General features: G+C 43.1%; 1 protein-coding gene across 2 annotated transcripts in view; it reads right to left on the bottom strand.

Moving 5' to 3' along the window:
* The window catches only part of CDH13 (cadherin 13), a gene marked incomplete at its 3' end in the record, with an annotated part of 902,539 nt that overhangs the window by 422,278 nt on the left and 457,900 nt on the right, over positions 1-22,361 (bottom strand). The gene's annotated exons all lie outside the window — the stretch shown is intronic.

Below are 22,361 nucleotides of genomic sequence, written 5' to 3'. Positions count from 1 at the left end.
AGGTTTCCCCCCCCGCCCTACAAGCAAGACCAAATGTGCAATGGAAAAAACAACAACATTTGTTCGACAATCCTATACTGGGCAGGCACTGATGGAGGTGCTGGGTATTTACATATATCTTCACCTGCCCCATTGGTTCTACCAGGTACTAGCCTCAGTGCTGAGCAAGCATTTTACACACTTTTTTAAAAAAAAACCACACAAAACCTCACAACAATGTAGGGGGCAGGGGACATTATTATTCACACTTACTGGATGAAACCACAGAGTCACAGAGAGATTAAGTAAACTGGCCATGGTAACAGCCATGAAAGAGGCTAAGGTGGGATTCAGAACCCATCTTCCATTTCCCTGGGGACATTGCTATGCAACCCTGTCACTTCTGAATTTACTTTCAGATAATTCCCTATAGGTTGTTAGCCTTGCTTTGACACTTAAAGAATAAATTCAGAAGATAAAGATGGAAGAAGGTATTTCCAAGTAGAAAGAACAGGGAAGATAGAGGCAGCAGGCAGGTGAGAGAGAAGCTAGAAAACTTCAGAAACTATGTCACTATGTAGTGTGGTCTGAGTGGAGGTGAGGTTGAGAGGTAATTAGGAACCAAATTATATTGTTTTATTTTTTTATGGCATTTGAAGGTGTCCACCTAAAGAGAAATTATCATTTGAAAAAATTGGTTCTAGAGTTTGCCCAAGTATTCATCTACATTTCATGTCACTTTATCATCAATATCTGCAAGCACTAATTTGATTATAACAATAATTTAAAAGTCAGGAGCCCCATAGACATTCGGAACACACAGATAAAAGAACACTGATACTGATCCTGGTACAAATGAACAGGCACCTACTGGAACATAGTCAACTGTGCCTGGGGGGGTTGGGTGGCCAGTACTGGGAATGTGCCTTCTAATGGAATCAGCTTCCCTCCCACCAGTCCAGTCCTGTGGCCACCAAACCTGCAATTCCAGTGTGTGACACCAGGTGGCAGTGGTGCCTAAGACAGTGTGACCTTCATGGCAAAGTTCCTCTGCCATGACAGTCCAGTAAGAGCAAGACAGAGAGCTTTGTGGCAATATGGTGTTTTCCTGATTTAAAATATTCTTTATTAAAACCCACTGAGAATTTTGGTCAAACACCTCTGTTTGCACTTTAAGATAATAGAAAACATCCAAAACAAGACTAAAATTAAAGTATGTAATATCTTTTGATGAAAAGATTTACATTAGTCGCTGCTTGGCTTGATTTAATCCATTTTCCCCCTCCCCACATCCTGCTGCGTGGAAGGTCCATGACGTCCAGCATATTGGGTTCACCACTGGACCACAGTGCCTGGAATACAGTGGGAACCAAGGCTAGCATTTGTTTAAGGAAGGGCACCACTATCCAGACAAACATGTGTCCCGGTCCTAGCTTGGCCAATGATCTATGTGTGACCTTGAACATGGTGCTTGGTCTCTTCGGCTCTCGATGTCCTCATCTGTATAATGAGGATAACACAACTTATTCTCCAGGTTGGTGGGGGTTTAATGAGATAGTGTGTGCAAAATTCAGTTCTAAGCACGTAGTAGGGGCTCCATCAATAGTAGCTAGTGATTGCAATACTGATAGTAACAATACTGATAATAATAAATTATGCCATTGTTAGTAACGGGTAAGATCGTACCTCCAGGCATAAAAGGCATCTTAGACATAATATTTTATGAAAATTCCTAAGGGAACAAATTTCTCCTTCACAAACCTCTCTGGCTTGGAAAAAGAAGTGCTCTGGAAACAGACCTACTGTGGGAAGGGGCAGCTGAGCAAACACTGCTCTTGTTACCTCCATGTTCACTGTCATGCCCCCTATCCTTCTTGCCACATCGGCTCAAATGAGGATTAAAACCTTTCCTTCTTGCTCCCCTAAGCACACCCAGGTGGCAGGTCCTCTCCAAAAGGCCATATCACCCAGAACAATCTAATGGGAAATAAACATGGGACACCTGCCAGAGCTCTAGAGAGGCAGTGCTTCCCAAGAATGGATCTCCAGCCCCACTGATCTACCAGGCATGGCCCACTGGTGAGGACCCACCAGGAAGAGCCTTCTGTACTCTGTTCTCCTTTCTTGACCCTTCCCTGCTCAGCAAAGGTTGGGAGGACAGCATCCCAGACCTTCGGGTAGAAACATGGTGGTAGATGGTCCTGAAAGCTCTTTGGGGGCAGATATTGCCCCCTCCCATTTATCCACCTGCCACTAAGCACACAGAGATGAATTCTCGACTCAGAAATTCCCTTGGTGCAACTTTCCCACTGTTGTGAGGTCCAGCTTATTTCCCTGCTTTCTCAGACATAGCTTGACCACTAGACCTCACAGAAATAGGGTCTTGCAGACAAGACTCCACTTAGAGCTGGCTGCTAGATTTAAATGACATTCCCTGGGAAAGGAGCGAGTCGCGCCTGTAAGCACTTCCTCTTCGCACTATGCATCTTCTCTCTTTCTCAAAAATTTTGTTTTTAAGGCTTGGCTTTTAACATATCTGTTGAACTCGCTTCCTGGTCCTCAGAGCTGGGTCCACTTTGAAGTAATGCTACACAGCTGCACCAGGTACAGTGCCCCCCAGACTGATGTGCCTCCTGTTCTCCCTAGAACAATGGTCTCAAGATGTTTTCCTGGACCAGCATGGCATCACCTGGGGACTTGACAGAAATGCAGATTCTCAGGCCCCACCCAGACCCCCTAAATCAGAGCCCCAGGGAGAGGACCTAGCAATCTGTGCTTTAACAAGCCTTCTGGACAATTCTGGGGCATGCTCAAGTTTGAGGACCACTAACTTAGATTTTATCACCATCCACACTCATTACAACTGGCACTGATTGCCATTGTTAATGAAAGGCTGGGTCTATTTACCACCTTCTTCCTAGACATATTTTAAACGTATAACACTAATAGGAATTCTTTCAAAAACCCGTTTTCAAGAACACCAATAAACCCAGGTTGCTATTTCTCCAAGTCCAACATCTCTACATGTGTCAAAGGCATGCCAGGACTTGAAGGAACCTTGGAGGAGAAAGCACAGGAGAGGGTGTCAGTCTCTAGAGAGAAGATTCTGGAATCACCCACCACCTCTCCAGCTTCTTGGCTTCTAGGTGGGATTTCAGAAGGACCCCAGTCCACTTTAGCATCACTAAGCTTGGGAGATAGGAGGTGTGCAATGGCCACAAACCCAAAGGGAAACTCAGCCACACATCAACGCCATTCCAGGCAAGTCAAGTGGGTTTCCAGTCGACCCTCTTTACACTACAATAAACTCCTGAAAATTGTCCAGGTGCTGCTGCATAGCTATGCCCCCAGGGCTGTGGTCCTTCTGTTGTTTAATGTGGCAGTGCACTCCTGGCCAGAGCAAATTCTGCAGCAGCTGTTAACACCCATTATACCACATAGCAGGGCTTCACAATTAGCTGGGCTTTCCTATTATTCTTTGTAATTCAACACGTCTTTTCACAGTGGGACTTTTTTTTCTTTATCCTCTGAGTTGGAATTAAAAAAAATAGCTAATAATGAGAAAAAACTTGGACCCTGGGCACATAAACAGCACACAGGAGTCTTGCTGCATACCTGGGTAAAGCAACTTCCCAGGTACCCTTGGGGACGGCCATCAGACCAGCTGTGTCCGTGGCATAGCACAGTGGGGACCAGAGTCCTGTGCACCCAAGGAGGGCTAGGAAATACTGAAGCCTGGAGCAGATAGTGACTGTTTGATTTGAGTTTCAAAGGACGCTCTTGCTGCACACTTCTAACAGAATGTGCTGCATTATGGACGAAGCCAAGGCCCCTTTGAATCTCCTCATTAAGTCCTGTTCCCACCTCTATTCTCAGCTGCAAGTAACCACCAATAACAGGTTATATATGTTGTCAAGGTATTCTATGAATTTACATATATACATATGTATTCACAGAATATACAATTTTAAATGTTTTTACATAAATAGGATTGTTCTGTATAAATTATTCTACAATTTTTTTCTATTCAACGTGTTTGAGATACACTACACATACACACATATACACACACACATCCCACTTTGGGGGAAATAATTTTACACTTACAGAACACTGCCTAAGTAAGTAGAGTTCCCATACACTTTTTATCCAATTTCCTCTAATGTGGATATCTTCCATAACCATGGAACATTGGTCACAACTGAAAAACTAACATGGACACATGGTTATTAAACAACCTCCAGATTTTATGTATTCAGATTTTAGCAGTTTTTCTACTTTATCCTTTGTTGTTTTCATCCAAAATCCAATCACATTGCCTTTAGTCAGTGTGGTTTTTAATATTCCACTTTGCTGCCTCTGTGTGGGTTCAGACTTTTCTGTGACTGCATGGACATCAGTTTTTTCCCCTCTGGAAAACGTATTTGATACATCAAAATGCCATAGTCACCAAGTTCTATGTATCAGAGCCCCACCCTCTGTTGATCTCCAGTATCTGTGCCTCACCTCAAGTTTCCACTCGAGTTTTTACTTCTGTTCTCAGTGCCCAGAACAGTGGGTTGAACACAGTAAGCTCTCAATAAATATTTGTTTACTGAGTAAGTTAATGTTATAGTGGTCTCCTAGCTGGCCTCTGTGTCTCTGATTTCTCTCTTTTCCCCTCCTCTGCTAATTATGGTTAATCTAAAATGTAGCTCAGATCCGACTGAGACAGTCCCCAGATTAAATGTTTCAAGGGCTCCCAGAGTAAAATCCCAGGGGCGCCCCTTGATGGGCCTCCACCTGCTTCTTCAACTCCAACTTTTTGCCACAACCAAACACAGACCTTCTGAACTCTGCCCACTTTCTCTGGACCTAGGTCTCTGGACTCCATCCCCATCCTGTCTGGAGACCTCTGCCTGTCTTCCTGGGCACCGCACCAGAGATTACTCACTCTTGGAGCCTCTCCTGACACCTCTGCCGGGCTCTGGGGAGACCAAACCTCATTCCATGGGCTTAACCCTGCTCACCAGTGAGGCCTATTAGAGCACAGAGAGCAGATGGCCTCTTGGTCATGATAATTGTCCCTTGGGCTATTTATTTCTTATTCCCTTTAACATTTCCTGTGTTTGAAATATAGAAGGCACTTGATTAAAGCTGTTAGTGAAGGAGTTCAACTTCATTTGCACATTTTTATGTGATCATAAAATGCTCATAAACTCACAAATTAAAATGAAAAATAAGGTCTATCGCACAATCTTTTTTTCTTTTTTTTAAAAATGTGGTCACTTTACCTGAGCAACATCAGTACCTTTTTATTTCTCTTTTTTTTCAAGTCCATAATACCAGAACTTTTATTGACTACTTTACAAAGTATATTCTCATGTCCTGTGAACACCTCAAGCAGCAAATAAACACAATGCCCATCCCAAATCCTTACATATAATGAGAAACCAAATACTACTACAGTCAACCCTTGAACAATGCAGGAGTTAGGGGAACAGAAGGCCCTGCACAGTCACAAACTCACACATAACTTTTGATTTGCCCAAAACTTAATTACTAATAGCCTACCATTGGCCAGAAGCCTTACTGATAACATAAACCTCCAATGAACACATATTTGGTATGTCACATGTACTGTATACTGTATTACAAATAAAGTAAGCTAGAAAAAAGTGAAATGCTATTTTAAGGAAGAGAAAATACATTTACAGCATTTATTGAAAAAAATCTGCTTATAAGTGGACCCGTGTATAAGTTCTTCAAATCCCCAAAGCGGTGGTAATGTGCAGGAATTGTGACAGGGCTTAGAATCTTCCCTGTCCTTGTAATCTGTAAAGCCCCCCTGTGTGAAGACCCTTTAAGTAGACACTGTGTTCGCCACCAAAGCAGCTCCAACACAACACCCGGCACTCTGCCCTGTCAACTACATCGATGCCTCTAATTCTCCCATTTAGAAAATCAGGAGAAACTTATTTTCAAAGGATAGAGGACTGTACGATAGAAGCCTATTCATGTATATTATCAGAAGAATGAAAAACTAGGAAATAATTAGACCCCCTACCCCTCAAATTACCAAAGAGAACCAATCACATGTGAGCAGTATAGGTCTTTGGGGCATAGAGAAAGGGGCAATATTTTTTTCCCTTCACCCTTAGAATATTTGTGGTTTCATAAAATGAGCCTACATTCCTTACTTATACAGTAAAAATATTTAACTTTTTTAAACATGTAAGAAGAATTATTGAGATTGATGTACATGATCACTTAGAAGATGTTTTCTGCTCTGTTAAATAGGGGGGGAAATCCCACTTATTGCCATCACCCACAGTTATTAGAAGGCATCTGCTTTGTCATTAGATTGCTTCTCTAAGGTGATCTATAGACATTAATTCTCAGCTTTGATTTAGTCCTTGACATGCCTTTGAACTTGAACATATCTAGCTATTCAGCAGTTCAGGAGGCTGTTAGACCCAAACCCTTCTCTAACCTTCATGCTGATCAAACTACTTTCAACCACTAGGTCATAAAACAACAAGGGGAACTAAGGAAAGCCCAGTGCCAAGAGTCTCAATACCCTGGTGTAGAAACACCAAACCAATGCTCTGGCAATCCACTGAAGAGGGACAATGGCTAGATACCCATGGTATAGACCAGTGGTTCTCATACTAGCCAGGCTGGCTGTGTTCACACCAATTCAAATGGCTTCCATGGTCCCATGGAGGTTACTAAGGTTCAGGGCAGGACGGTGCACGTGGGAAGGAAAATCAGACTTCAATAATGCAAGCTGAGGTCATATCTGAATCCACTATCCTTATGCTTCATCTGTTAGCATTTTCATTGCACCAGCTTTGCTTTTCTCCTTTTGTAACAAAGACATTTAAGGTTATGCCGAAGCACAGCTTAAGCTGAGTTCCATAGGGTTCAATGTTAATTGTTGGGTTTATGTTTTTTTGCATTATTTTCAGACAGATTATAAATTTGGTTATTTTCTCTAGGCTGTAGGATTTCTTTTTACGAGAACATTTCTTAATTTCCAAGTATCTACAATGTTTTAATTGTTTATTTCCAAATTACCATATAACAATATGGCTTATGAAATTTCTACTGTTAAGTTTTTAAAATATTTTACTAATGGCCAAGTGCAATATCATTTTTACTAAAAGATCCATTGATACCTAGAAAGAGTGGATATTCTGCAGCATTTACTCACAATAGTCAAAAGGTGTAAACAACCCAAGTGTCCAACGACTGATGAATGGATAAACAAAATGTGGGATATCCATACAATGGAATATCATTCAGCCTTAAAAATGAAAGACACTCTGATATGCTACAGTGTGGATTAACCTTGAGGATATTATGCTAAGTGAAATAAGCCAGTCACAAAAGGACAAATACTGTATGATTCCACGTGTTTAAATATGTAATTGGCACAAGTCTGTTCTTATGGCAGAAGCTTAGCTTGTTAATGATATATACCAAAATGACAGCACTATTCACTCAATTTCTCTCCTATGACTTTTTAAAAAGTTATCTTTATTGTTGAAAGTATTACAGATTATCCCTTTTCTTCCCAGACTTTTTTATATTAAAATTATTTTAATTTTACACAAATCCTTTTAACCACATCTCCCATGACTTTTAATGTGGTTTCATTCACGAACACAATTTCCTCTAACATACAGCCTCCCTCTGCTTTCTTTTCTTCCATTCAAAATACTTATTGACCATTTACGAGTTCCAGAGTACTCACAGCCCTCAACCGCCCCCAGTTCAACACACTGTATGAAGTCTAGATTATGCAACATAAGAGTTGTGCTGAAAGATACTACAGCAGATCAGAGTTAGAGGAAATCATCTTTGGGTCATTCAGTTATTGTGCTTTACTTGTCTGGGCCCAAAGTCCTTTCATTACCCATCAGTATCACAATTTTGCATCCCTTTATTGTCCAAGAGAATAACTGGGGATTGTTATGTGTCACTTCTTAAATTTCTGGTTTCTTAATGCGGGCGGGTGAATGATCCGAGAGAGATTAAATGCTGAAGTACATAAATATGCTCAATGTCAGGAAATTGTTCTTGTTATGATCATTAAATGGTGATGGTGATGACGATGGCAGTGAAGATGACAAAGGCTACCATTTATTCAACGCTAATTCTCTACTACACACTATTCTCAGTTTATGTACATTGGTTCATTTAATCCTTACAAAAACCCTGTGGCAGTAGGTACTGATCTGGATCTCCACTTTACAGAGGAAGAAACTGAGTCCCACAAATCTTACCAAAGTCAGACAGATAATAACTTTGGAGTTGAACCCAAGTATCCAGAGCCCATGGCCTTAACTCCTATTCTATATGGCCAACTGACTGACATGTGCTGGGTTGAGCAGGAGTATCCCAGGAATAGAATCAACAAAGCGTCCAAACCTGGCACTGCTGAAAGTGCTCTGTCTGGACTCCTGGTGACATGCCCACCCCAGAAAGACTGGAGAACCAAGATCAGGAACTTCCACGTCTCAGTTCCCAGATTTCTATGTATCCAATGGGCCACCCACTCGCTCTGTACATTAAATTCTTGGCAGGAACATCTTTACCTTCTCACACCCCCTAAGCTTTGTCATAGTAATGGTGTAAATTGGAGGTTTCCACATGCATTCTGCCATCTGAAAAGATAATAAATTAATCATGCCTTTGGGCACTGTTGAAATAAACGCACTTAATCTCTTACTAACTTGCCAAACTTTCCCTCCTTTCCATTGCTCGGCTACTCTCCCATCAGTTCAGATTTTTATGGTTCCCAAAGAAATATTAAACCAAATATTTATGCACTCATCTGAACCACAGTTCAGAGAAAGCAATGTAACGAAATCAGCATTATGAACCTGGAGCTATTCCCATCTGGAAGTAATAAACACGAACAAATGAACAATTTCTCCCTGGAAATGCATGTTGGCTGCTGCCCTTTACTGAGAGTTTCAACGCTTATTCTTATAATTCAGGACAAATTTTAATGTTAAGCCTGATGCTTGGAAACACAAGCAGTGTTGAACATAAATAAAATTTCAATAATTTCCAATTGAAAGCCTGGCATTCTCTTCTGTGTGTACCTCAGTTAGAAGGGCCTATGCATGGCTTTGAAGTTCCCCATTCCCTGAAGCAGCTACTGTCTCTCACAATTGGATCACCCGATTAAAACCTTTCAAGGGCCATCCACACCACCACTGTCACAAAAAATGCGGGCTCCCTATAGGCTGTTCTCTGCCTCTGTCGTCAGCCTCGTCAAGGTGATTACATACACACATCCCCCTATCCTGTTTTGTTGCCATTTCCCTCAAAGTGCCATGTTTAGGGTTACCCTCTTCTGACTCAGAGGCTCCCATCAGAAAGCTGAGCCTGGAAATCAGATCATCTCTTAGGGAACCTGGGATTGGGACAGGGAGAGACCAAGCCAGTTAGTTGAGGGCTGTAGGCCCTTAAAGTCTTGTCAGTTTGAAAGCTGAGTCCGCTATTTTGGGGAGACTCTTTGGGTCGTCAGTACGAACCTTGACAAAAAAAATAGTCTACTGGGACAACTGATATACTTATGTAAATGAAGCCAGTTCATACTCAGGCATAGTGTTACCACTCTGCAGCTGGTAAACAATCCTAACGTGTCCCAGGCTTGGTCTTCAAGTTATACTCTCCCACAAAAGTGTCACAACCCCCTTTCCCAATGGCGTCTCGTAAGTGGCTTTAATTCAAGAGGATACGACCAACTGGGTATCTGTCTCATTCCTTCACTATCCCTCAGTTCTCTAATCACATTCATCTCTTCAGAGAGGGCTTCCCTGACCACCTTATTTTAAAAAACAGGCTTCCCTTCCAGCATCATCCTCTATGCCCATCACCTACTGTTCTGTTTTTCTTCACAGAACTCATCACCATGTGCTGTGGTTTTCTGTTAAATTATATGCTGCCTGTTAGCACAGACTTGTGTTTTGTTCATTGCTGTGAATGGTGCATGGTGCACAGTAGACAAATAAAGAAGCTATGTAAAGAGAAGCTGAAATGAGCGACCATATAATAACAGGAAAGAAAATTAATGCATAAATCAATAAACATGCACAGCCACTTTGGTGTGAAGATGGTTTGTCAGTTTCTGGTGAGGATCAGCTCTGCTTCTTGGGCTTGAGTTCTAAGAGATGCTCTGGTATCCTCCCAACAGAGTCATTTTGAGCAATCTCCCTAATTGAGCCCAATGAAACACCCATTTTTAAGAATCAGCAGCATGTGCCTTGAAAATTAACAGGACCATGGATGTAATGGATCGACTTAGGTACACAGCTTTCTTCCTCTGAAGCTTATGGCTGCCTAAACTACAGCTTTTCCAAGGGAGGCCTAGCAAGAGAGGATCATACAAATGGACTCAATAAAGGCTTTGGCAAAGCATTTCAGAAGATGGACAATAAACAAAGGATCTTGGTGTGGGATATGCACAGTTATCATGTTCCTCTCAAGTTACAAAGAGGAATCCTCTAAAAACAGTCTTGGGTAATCACTACTGCCCAGGAAGTGCCTTGTGGGGGATTTCTCCTGAACAGATCATGCTGTGTGGTGCCTTCCATCCCAGGGATATGGAAGCAGGTAGAGGCCATGTGAGGTAGAAACCCAGGAGGTAGCACACATTTGAGAAAGAAGCCAGGTGATATGTTCTGTACAAGATGAATACAGTAGAACACTTAAGTGACTGGAAATGTAGAAAAATGGGGCAGGAGGCAGAGTTTTGGACATCACCTGAAGTCCTACAGAAAAGGAGATTGGCTTAGTTTTATTTCTACTAAACAGGTTTCAGCTCAAAACCAGGAAGCTGCCCTGAGGCTGGGGAGCTTTAGCTGATGGCAGTGGCTGCTGGTGACGGAGGAGGCTACCCTGGGGCTGCCAAGGCTCACATAGCATCTGGTCAAGATGCTGCAGGGCGATCAATATGAGATAAACTCTGAGGTGGTTTCTCACTCCCAGATGCTGTGATTCCTTAAGTATGAAGCGTGGAGCAGCCCAGGACGCGTATGGATCAGCGCTGTGTGAAGCAGGTGAGGGATGAAGCACTGTCCAGGGATCTCTGTTTAAACTCAACTCAGCCACTTTCTACGCATCACCTGGGCAAGGACTCTCTTTCATTCCCTGTACCTCCATTTCTCTTGGTGCCCAGCAATATCTATCATTTCTGCTCCGGCAGTGCAATGGTTTGGAAAATGGTTTCTAGGTTTTGTACTCTGGCTCTAACATGTCCTTGGTTTTTGACCTTGAACAAATCTTTTCACCCATACAAATATCAGTTCTCTCTTCAGTTAAATGAGGATATCAGACCCCAGCTCCCAAGCTCCTGGTAAGTACAGAGTACTATGGCTGGCACACAGTAGGCACTCAATAAACATTGACAATTATCTGAGAACATCTAAACACAATGTGTCAACATCAGGATGAGTACTTTCATAATTAAGAGAATTTTTAAAACCTTCAAGTTGCATCCTAAAAAGCAAGCAATCACTGCTTTTACTGAGGTATTAACAAATGTCAGGTGCGGTGCCAAAGCTTCACGTGCATTTTACCAGGTATTTATTATTATTTCTGTTTCCAAGACAGGAAACATGAACTTCACTAGGTGAAGTTCATTTGTCCATCTAGGTTGCACAGCCAGTTCAGGGATCAGGGCCAGACATGAGGACCCCTGAGACTAGCTGAGTCTATCCAGAACTCCGATGCTAGTCTGGTGCCAAGTCCCAGCTGCTCAATTCCTCACAGCTCAACCAGATGCCTCCTCAAGGAACTGGGCTGGCCGCTCCAAGGCCCTGACTGGATTATGAAGATAACCGGGTCTTCTGTGCAGGGCACCCTCAGAATGCTCAGACCCCCAGCCCATGCGGCACAGTGGGTGCTCACTATTTCAGGGCTTGGGGCCCTGGACCGTATGTGCAGATATCTATGCTACACAGTGGAAAATAAATGCAGGCATGGTCCTGGTGCTTTCTGACTTGAAGCCAAACAAATTTACCCAGACTCATTTGTCAGCTGCCGTAAACCTCCTCTGTCCCAGCCTAGCTCATCCCGCCTCCCAAGTTCCTTCGTTGTTATAAGCTTATCACAGAAGTAAATCAAAAGGTTCTCAAGAGGAGAAGAAAAGATAAAAGCAAAAAATGCAACATCCCTCAGAGAGGAATATTTTTTATAGTTCCACAACTCTAGCAATTCTGTCTTTTTTAAAAAAAAGCCATTATTTAATTTTAGTACCATGAAGGTGCTAGTGTTGAATAATGGCTCCTCTTCTACCTTCCAGTATTTCTAAAATATTAATACTAGTTGGATACCTCTCCTAAGGGGAAGCAGAGTTGAATATTTTATAGGCTCCTGAGCCCTGTTCCCATACTATGAATTCATTTGATTACTACCAATCATATGCTCTGGGTTCTTTGAATTATGTCTGCACCAAAGGATGGAGGCCTTATAGTGCCAAACAGTGCCTTTCTTGTTATTTTCTTCATCTAGGTCTTTTCTGTTAGCCAACAAAATGCACCTCCTGCCTCTACACTAGACTTGAGTTGTGAATCAGAAATAGGAGCTGCATGGGGCACCTGTCTTTACCTGGGGGCAGGTCAAAGTTCCTTCAAAGCTAATGACCATTTATTATATCTTTAACTGCTAAGTGTTGACATTAAACTTTGAACACTGAGTCCCAACCTACTTACTCTTGAACAGATAGTAATTTTGTGTCCATGCATGTACACGTGTGTGTACATTTGTGTAGTGAGTGTACATGTGCTTGCTCATGTGCTTGCTCTCTCTCTACACTTGTGGTATACAAGAAGGGGTAAGAAGACAGCTTCAGAGTAAACTATAAATAGTGCTGTAAATTGTACCGTGCTACCTCGGTTTTCGAATGTAATCCGTTCCAGAAGACTTTTCGAGTTCAGAAACGTTCAAAAACCGAAGCATTTCCTTCCGGGTTTACGGTGTTCATAACCCGAAATGTTCGTCAATGGAGATGTTCGAAAACCAAGGTACCGCTGTACTTGGTAATGAAGTTTTCTTTTAATAAAACTAACACATGTATACTAGGAAAAGTCTGAAGAAGAAATCAAAGTAGAAAATAGAAAAACAAGATGTTCAATGTCCCACTTGATAGTTATAACTATTTTAATACATCAATGACTCCCTTCTAGTCTTTTAAATGCATACAGCTACATACACATATTTGCAATTAAATTTTTATTTTGAGACAATTGGAAGATTCACATGCAGATGTAAGAAATACCCTTTACCCAGTTTTCCCCAATGGTACCATTTTGTAAACTACAGTACAATATCATGACTAGGATACTGACACTGACTCTATGCCGATATCCCCAGTTTGTACTCATTTGTGTATGTCTCTGTGTGTATTTAGGCAACTTTGTCACATGTGTAGGTTTGTGTATCCATCTCCACTATTAAGCTACTGAACAGGTCCATCACTACAGGGACCCCCATGACCATTTATAACCACACCCTCTTCTCTCCCATATATCACCTCACCCCCACATCCCTGGGAACCACTAATTTGTTCTTAGTTCCCATAATTTTGTCATTTTAAAAAATGACATAAAGATCATATTACAATAATAATAGTATTTTATAATTTCTGTTAAATATATATTTCCCTGTAAATTGTTTATTTTTAATTATTTAAAAAATGCCATGTAAGTGAGATCATAATGTACATAACCTTGGAGTCGGCTTTTTTTTCCCCATTCAGCATAGTTCTCTGGAGATTGTTGTTGTGTATCAATAATTCATTTATCCTATTGCTGAGAAGTATTCCATGGTATGAATGTAGCAGTTTCCTTAACCATTCACCCGTAGGACATCTGGGTTGTTTTCAATTCCTGGCAATTTGTGAATAAGGATGCTACGAACATGTGTGCACAGGTTTTTTATAAACACAATTTTCATTCTCTGGAATAAATGTCCAGGGGTGCAATCGTTGTGTCCTATGATAACTGCATGCTTATTATACAAGAAACTGCCAAACTGGTTTTTTCCAGAGTAGGTGAACCACCAGCAGTGCCTGAGTGGTCCAGTTTCCCACATTCTCAGCAGCATTTTTGCTACAGTTACTATTTTTTTAACCCTTCTAATAGATATGTACTGATAGCTCACTGTGGCTTTAATTTGCATTTTCCTCATGGCTAATGAGGTTGAACATCTTTTCATGTGCTTATTTGCCATCTGTATATCCTCTTTGGTAAAATGGCTGTTCCTGACTTTTGCCTATTTTCTAATTAGGTTGACTGGGGATTTTTGCTGTTGAATTTTGAGTTCTTCATATATTCTACATGCTAATCCTTCCTTAGATATGTGGTTTGTGTTTTCTTTTTCTTGGTTGCAGGTTGTTTTTTCATTCTCTTAACAGAGCTCTTCCTAGACCACAAGTTTTAAATGTTGACAAGGTTCAATTTATCAAGTGTTCCTTTTAGAGATCATGCTTTTTTTTGGTCAACTCTAATCTTTGTCTAGCCCTGAGTCACTAAGATTTTCTCCCATTTTCCCTAAAAGTTTCGTTTTACATTTAATACTTACATCCACGATCCATTTTGGGTTCACTTTTGTACAAGGCATGAGGTTTAAGTTGAGGTTCACTTTTCCTCTTGGCTGTCCAATTGCTCCAGCACCATTTGCTGAGGTAGCTAACCTTCTCCCATGGAACTGCATTAGTCCCTCTATTAAGAGCTGATTGGCATATTTGTGTGGCTCTATTTCTGGGTTCTCTATTGTGCTCCACTGAGCCATGTATGTTTTCCTCTGCTGTACCACACTGTCTTGATTACCACAGCTATATAGTCTTAGCATTGGGGAGAGTCATTCCTCTCACTTTATGCTTCTTGTTCAAGAGTGTTAGCTATTCTGGGGCCTGTGTCTTTCCACATAAATTTTAGAGTACGCTTGTTTTCTGCCTGCAGAAAACCTTGCTGAGGTTTTTATAAGGGTTACCTTAAAGCATAAACATATCTTCATATTCTTTTTCTAAACATTGTATCATGAGCATTTTCACTATCATTACTAACTCCTTTTTAAGGGCTACCTAATATTTTTAAATGGATATACTGTCATGTAACAACCAGTTCAATAATAATGGACCCTTTTAAATTATGAATAATATGAATAAGTCTACCAAAACATCTTGCCAAAAAAAATTAAAAAAAAATCTTTGTGTTTCGGATAATCTCCTTTGGACAGATTCCCAGAAGTGGGGTTATTCAAACAAAAAGGAGGTCTATTCTTACAATTAATTCTATTTGGATGTTCTTTCACATATTTACCTATATGTGAAAAATATTATCATCAGATTTAAAATTTCATTTTGTTATGTGTTTGAACATCAAAGTAGGAAACATGCTTATCAAAGAAGCAAAGGGGAGACTATAGGAATGGTGAGTAATGTACCAACCATGCCTCCCCAAATGGCTATAATAACTGCCTGGCCCACGTTTCACAAGTGTTGCCACATACCTGCTCTCAGGTAATCCTCTCAACTATGCTGTGATGGCAGGTAGGTAAAATCAATTCCTATCTCACCACTTTAGGACAGCTATTTGCTACTACGATTTATTTTTTTAAAATCTCTTTTCATCCTTAAGAAAAAAGATTTAGTTAAATCATTTTCTTTTTACCCAAGCAAGGGAAAGGGACAAACTGACCAGCCTAATCTATCCTCTTACTGTTTTGGCCATGAAAAGCTGTTACAGGCGACGGCCCTGAATGGGAGGTGAGAATAGTCAATGACAGTCTGGGAGGGCCGACACAGTTCCATTTATGTCTCTATCCCTCCTAATTGGGTTTTCTCTTCTTTCTCTAATGGAAGTAGAGCTTCCACGGAGAGACAGGCAAACAATGTGGTTTTCCTTTTTATGTAGTCACTTTGCTTTTAAAAGCATGCTGGATCTGCAGCACTAACAGCAAGCACAGTCATCCTTGCAATACAGGTCTTAGAAGCCAAGTATCTCCTTCTGAGGTCGCAGGACAGAGGTGACCGTTGGGGCCATGTCAGGGTGCACTTATACCCTTAAGTGTATCCAGAATAAGCTGCAGCCAGAAGAAAGGAAAGCTCAAGGCCACCTGTGGGCCACACACCATTATATTATTTATAAAAACCTGTCTTCATACTCTCAAATGTTGGGACCAGGTGTCCTTGAAAATTGTAAGGTAGAAAATCACTCAAACCATAAACACTGGGATGCAGAGAAAAATCCCTTGTGTAAATGGCAGCTTTTCTAGTGGGGATATCTGATTCTTCCTCCTCAGGTTGTGGGGGCAAGGAGGGGGGAGAAGTTAATATTAGTTTAAGTATCTGCTTTGAGGCAGGCAACTTACCAGGGGCTTCTCAAGTTTTTCTGTGAATTTTCATAATCTAAAGAGGCACTGCTAGCCCCATTTCACAGAGGGGGAACTGGAACACTAAATAGCTGAAGTGAGTGTTCCAAGAAGGTCTGTGGATCAAAGCTAGGCTGGTCTAACTCCAGCTTGAGCTCTTTCTACTACTCCTTGGTGAAGATGCAGAGGAAGACAGTAAGGAGCCAATGATTTAAATCAGCAGCTCAGATACAGCAGTAAATCAATGAGGTGATAAAGACAGAAGCCCTCAGCTCCCTGCTTCTGAACTCACTCCTGCACAAATAAATACAATTCAGCGATTGTGGGAGAGGCCCTCAGGGAAACCCTGCCTGCTTCCAGTGGGGATGTAGTCTCATGCTCCTCCATCCTGCAGAGGACCGGGTCTCCTCCGAAGAACAGAGAATCCCGCACCAATGGAGAGAAGCGAAATACAAACCACCCCTGTCCTGTGCCCAGGGAGGGCAGGGTGCAGAGCACACAGCTGGCACGCAGAGCGAGGGGTTCAAGTTCTTGCTCAGACATTTAGTTGTCTGTCTGTCAGAGAACACACTTTGAAATTTCCCTAACCCTCAGCTCTCTCCACTGTAAAAGGGAATAACACCCACCTGGAGGCTCACTTTAAAGGTGAAAACAGAGATTATGTAAAGAGCTGACACCTGGGGTGGCTCAAAATCTGTTAGCAAGGTGCCTATGATCACCAATACCTTGCCACCTTTTCCTCAAGCATGGCTCCCACACCTCCCTGGATGCTGGCAATTCTCCGATTCACAGTGCTGCCTATCCGGGCAGAAGCACTGTGCTCATCAGGTGAGCCAGGAGCCTAGGTATGTGCCCTCTGACACCCAGATTCCACTTGTACACCCCCATGGAAGCCACCTTCTTGCCAAATCTCCCATTACAAAGACCAAATATAGACATACTTTGGAGATACTGCGGGTTTGGTTCCAGACCACTGCAATAAAGCAAGTATTGCAATAAAGCGAGTTGTCCATCTTTCTGCTGGTGGAGGGTCTTGCCTTCAATTTGTTAAAAAAAAAAAAAAAAAAAAGCAAGCTCTGTGAAGCACAATAACGCCAAGGACAATGAAACGCGGTGGGCCTGCACCTACCTAGTTCCCTGCTTTCTTCTAATAGAAGTGGCTTCTGTGTTTTTTGGGTGAAGATACGTACTTGCACCACTTAAACCCTGCAGAGAAAAATCAGACCGTCCTCTTTCAGAGGTATTGCTTCCTCTGTGTTTAATACAATTCTCATCCTGTTCACACTTACTGGGCACTTGTTGGGCAACAGCGCACTGGTGTTGTTACCAGCCCCCCGCATTCGCAGCCTTGGGGAAGACGCGGGGGACATACCGCGTGGCAACATGGAGCAGCCAGGTTTACGTCCAGGCAATTAAGCACAGAAACGCGGGTCCTGCTAGGGCCTTCTTTTACATTTCTTCTTCGGAGATGGCTCTGGGGAAATTACTCTCCTTAGAGCGCGATGTCCTTTTTATGTGGGGAGAGGGTTGGGAATCACGCAAAGCACCGTAAACAGGATTTCATCCTGTGATATAAAGCCAGACGCGTTGCAAATCACCGGGTCCATTTGGCGCAGTTCTTCTAAAGGCCGCAACCCAAACAGCCCCAGGAAGCAGACCCTGTGTTCTCTGTTTCCCCATGTCCTCCATGGAGCTGAACCCGCAACCCTGCCCCCACGTGCGATCGACACCCAGTAGTTACCTGGCGAATCCATGTGGGCGCACGCAGGGAGAGGGCACACTGTGGGCGCAAAAGGAGCCGCCGCGCCGCGCCGCGCCGCGCCGCGCCGCCGGTGTCCACGCATTACAGGCGCACCTCTGAGGTATTGCGGGTGACGTTCCAGATAACGCAAGCATCGCGATAACGCAAACATCGCGATAATGCAAGCATCGCGATAACCCAAACATCGCGATAACGCAAGCATCGTGATAACCCGTAACGCAAGTTGCGCGATAACACTAGTGGCAGTGTTTTTGCTGGCGGAGGGTCCGGGCTTCGGTTTATAAACAAGGCAACACGTGAGAAAGGTGGTAAAGGGGGGTTGTGCCTGTGTTTCCAAGGGTTTTGGAGCAAGGGGAAGGGTTCTCACCTGGGCTCCTACTAGGAGCGGGAACTGTGCCAGGCGCTGTAAATAACACACCAGCCCTAAGGAGGCTCCAGGTGCCCTTACCACCCATTCTGCACATCGTGTCAATCCTGTGTGCGGTTCTGTCCCTTTTTGTCATTAAATAAACTCTACGAGATGGGTGGCTTTATTATCTCCGTTTTACAGAATGGGAAACTGAGGCCCAGAGCAGTTAGGAATTTTGACCAAGATCCCACAAGTATGCGTCAGCAGCAGCCTATGATAAAATAAAAGCGCTTATGATTTATTACAGGCATAGGTCCCAGTGGCTCGAGACGCTCCCAGTGTGCTCTCTCCTATGGCCCTCCACAATGCTTTAGGAGGTAGACTCGTATCACCTCCACATTACAGGCAAAAACCCCTCAGGTTTAGGTTAGGAAACTTTCCCCGATGACCATTCAAGCCCTTCTGCCCAATGAGCCTCTGCTCTGAATCACTACATTAAGCAATCAGAGAAAATAATTTGCAGAGATTAACCAAATAAGAACATTCCTACCCCAAACCTGCCCTCTAGGTGACCAAAACGAGCAGACTGAGACATGGTCAGTCAGTTTCGGCCAGCTTAGTAATTCTGTAGTAACAAGAGGGGACTCCATCAATTGCTTAGCAATTAGCTGTTATGAGAAAAGATGGGAGAAAAAATCCAATTGACTGGTAGAGCAGGAAGCATTTTAAATGTCACCGCAGTGAGAGAAATATTTGAAAATTTATCTTCATAATGGTTAACTAATTGCAATCTTCAAATTTTATTGCCTTGGAAAAATAACTCAATTCAAGAGACGAAGTATTAACACTTGGGGCTATTTCTCCTTTGTCTTAGTTAGCATCAAAGGGAGGCATGCAAATTGATCAATTCTTATAATCTAAAAAGACCCCTCCTAATGAACAGACTCCTTGAGGCACAGTCCATGTGCTATTCATCATTTTATCATCTATATGTGCCTAGTACAGTGAGGCGACATATGGTAGGTGCTCAAACCATGCTGTCTAAGTTGAATTAAAATTGAAAAGGTCTTCTGAGGTCTATCCCCATCCTTGAGTTCCCTTTAAGTGGAATTCTGGAGCGGTATTACTTGATTTGACTTTGGTACAAATATAGTGAAGGATGGTAGTTATGGATTTCTTTAGCTAGCAGGCTATCCCTCCCTTTCTGGTGACAGCCCTCCCACCTGCCTGATGACAATCAGCTAGTGCCACAATCATCGTGTCACGACATCCCTCCACTCCCACCCACACAGGGATATGCTTCTGGCAAAAACGAACCCACTTCTCTGGCTGCAGACAGGGATGGCTTCAGCAATGCGCATTTGCCCAAAGTGGGACCAGTCTGTATTTTCCCCAGTCTGTATTTCTGATAGAGCTTCTTGTCTTTAACGATGATGCTAGAAGGGGGGCATTTGTGCTATTTGGAAAAAGTCTGTGTATAGAAGGAGAGAATGAGGCTAACATGCAAAGAAGGAGCAGAAAGAGGAATTCTTTGGATCTGGGATCCACCTCTTCTAAAGCCAGATGCACCCTTGGATTTCCTGACTACAGGGGTCAACAAATACCCTTTCGACTTCAGTCATTTGAATATGTCTCAGTCACATACAAACACCAAATTCTGACTCATAGAATGAATTCCTTTCCAGCTTCTACAGTTATTTTTGTTTTGGCTTGGTAACATTGGGGCAATCAGAAGGAAAAAAAAAAGTGGACTAGAGGTTGAGAATAGAATTAAGAGGTAGGTCATAGAGGAGGTTTAAACTTTGAGATAAGACTTTGTGAAACCCCAGGGAAGCAAAGCAATCCTGCTCAAAAGGCGCGATTGTGCATGAGAGGCTGGAGGGATGGGCCAGCAGCTGTGCCTGGGATTCTGGAAGGATACAAGAGGCAGGAATCCACACAGCCCTAAAGTCAGGAAGGGGCCCCAAATTAGAATGGGCGCCACACAGAGAAACAAAAATGAAAGTTTTTACGTTACCTTCCATAAAGTAAAAAAAGAATTAAATGTTGAAATAGAGAATTGAGTTCCTTTCTAAAGATTCTAGCTAATGAAAGTGGAAAATGCACCATGCTGTGTTACTAATGCAATATGAGCAAATGTCAACGAACGTCGATGATGGAGAACCCATTGTTACAGTGGAAGTTAAAAATGCAGGGTCACTGGTGCCTTGCTCCAACTCCCCTCCATCCCAAGGTCAGCGATGTGCAAACCCACTGTGACAAACAAGGGAGAGAAGAGAGGTAAAGAGTGAAGCAGCTGAAGGAGGCACAGTAAACTGTAATAATTGCTTATAAAATTTTATGGTTGGTCATTAATCTTAACCACCTCAATTTCTAAAAAGAAAGATTCATGGTCTTTTTAAATAGACAAAATTCAAGTTTATGGGAAATTTAATAATATTCATGCTGAAGCAATAAGAAGTTCCCAAAGTCTTAAATGTTCTGCAGACTTTGGAGTGGAGGCAGCTTGTTCTAGTAGGAAAAGGGCAGTGTTGAGAGTCAGACCCATAGCCAAAGCCTGGCACAGGGGGCTTTGAGCAAGTCACTGAACCTCTCTGAGCTTTAGTTCCTCATCTGGGAGAGGGCGGTGAGGCTGGCTTCTTAGCAGAACCGCAATAAGGGCTAGAAAAGACGGCAGGGAACTTCGCAGAAGCACGCAGCCTGGCATGCAAGCAGTGGTGTTCAATAAAACAGAGCTGTAATGATCATTTCAGGAAATTTTCCAAACATCCCCAGAATCCATCATGACCACTCCTCTCCTCTCCCACCACTGTAACTCTGGGTCAAGCCCCCATCACTTCTAGAACCTGAGTGACTCCTGCCCCCACCCCATCTCCCTCTCCCCACAGTCTACTCTCCCTCCACCAGCCAGAGGGATCCTATAAGGACGTACAAAGCCCCCCTGGGAAATGGCTTTCTCTCTCAATTAGAATAAAAGCCAAAGTCCTTCCAGTGACCTATGAGGCCTTCCATGATCTGGCCCACACTTCTTCTGCTGTCTCATATCCCCTTGCTCTCTCTGCTCCAGCCTTGCTGGCCTCCCTGGCATTTCCAGAACATTCCAGAGATGCTCCCGCCTCAGGCTTTTGCTCTCCTAGTTCCCTCTCTCTAGATATGCACCCCCCATGCATGCATTCCTGCACCCCCCTTCCTCAGGTGTTCTCATCGAGGGCCTTCCAGAAAACACTATTTAAAACTGCAGCCCCCAATCTCCAGCCCTTGCTACTCTATGTTCTTTCTATCTTTATTGACGTTTCTCTCATAAAACTTTTTTGGGGGAATCGCATCCTCGGGGCCTCTCCATGTGCCTGGGTTTCTCACGGCCTCATTTTATTGCCTTTTGCTTTGTCTGTGTCCCTTCCTGGAAGCCGGCCCTAGACGGCAGGGTTCTGCCCACTGCTGTACCCACGGGCCTCACTGCGATCCCCATCCCGTAGCTGGAGCTCAGCACATTTTTGCCAAATGGGTGAATTAGCCACTTAACTCCTCGCGTGGGTCTGTGAATCATTTCCCCGGGGCTGCAGAAATCTGTCCCAGCAAAGAGCACTGCCCGAGAGTCCCCTGCCAGGCACCCCGAAGGCCGGCGGCCCAGGCCGAGCTGTGTCCAGACAGGACAACAAGGCGCAGTCGGGGCGGCCGGGGGAGGACAGCTGGCTTTGCCAAAGCCATGGTTCCATCACCGAGAAAAGGGGGTGAAACCACAGAAGCTGGCATTTGAGGGGGCTTCACCAGGAACGGTATAAATGCCAGGTCATGAAGGTGCTTGGGGGTGGGAATGTCTTTCCTTAGGACTGCTCTGAGGATGGAGCATGATCGTTTATGAAATAGTAGGTCCCAATTTTCACTTAACATTTCCACCTC

This window comes from Miniopterus schreibersii (genome assembly GCF_964146895.1).
Source record: "Miniopterus schreibersii genome assembly, chromosome: 18".
Taxonomy (NCBI): domain Eukaryota; kingdom Metazoa; phylum Chordata; class Mammalia; order Chiroptera; family Miniopteridae; genus Miniopterus; species Miniopterus schreibersii.
The sequence above is the reverse complement of the archived record's forward strand: the minus strand, read 5'-3'. Positions and strand labels throughout refer to the sequence as shown.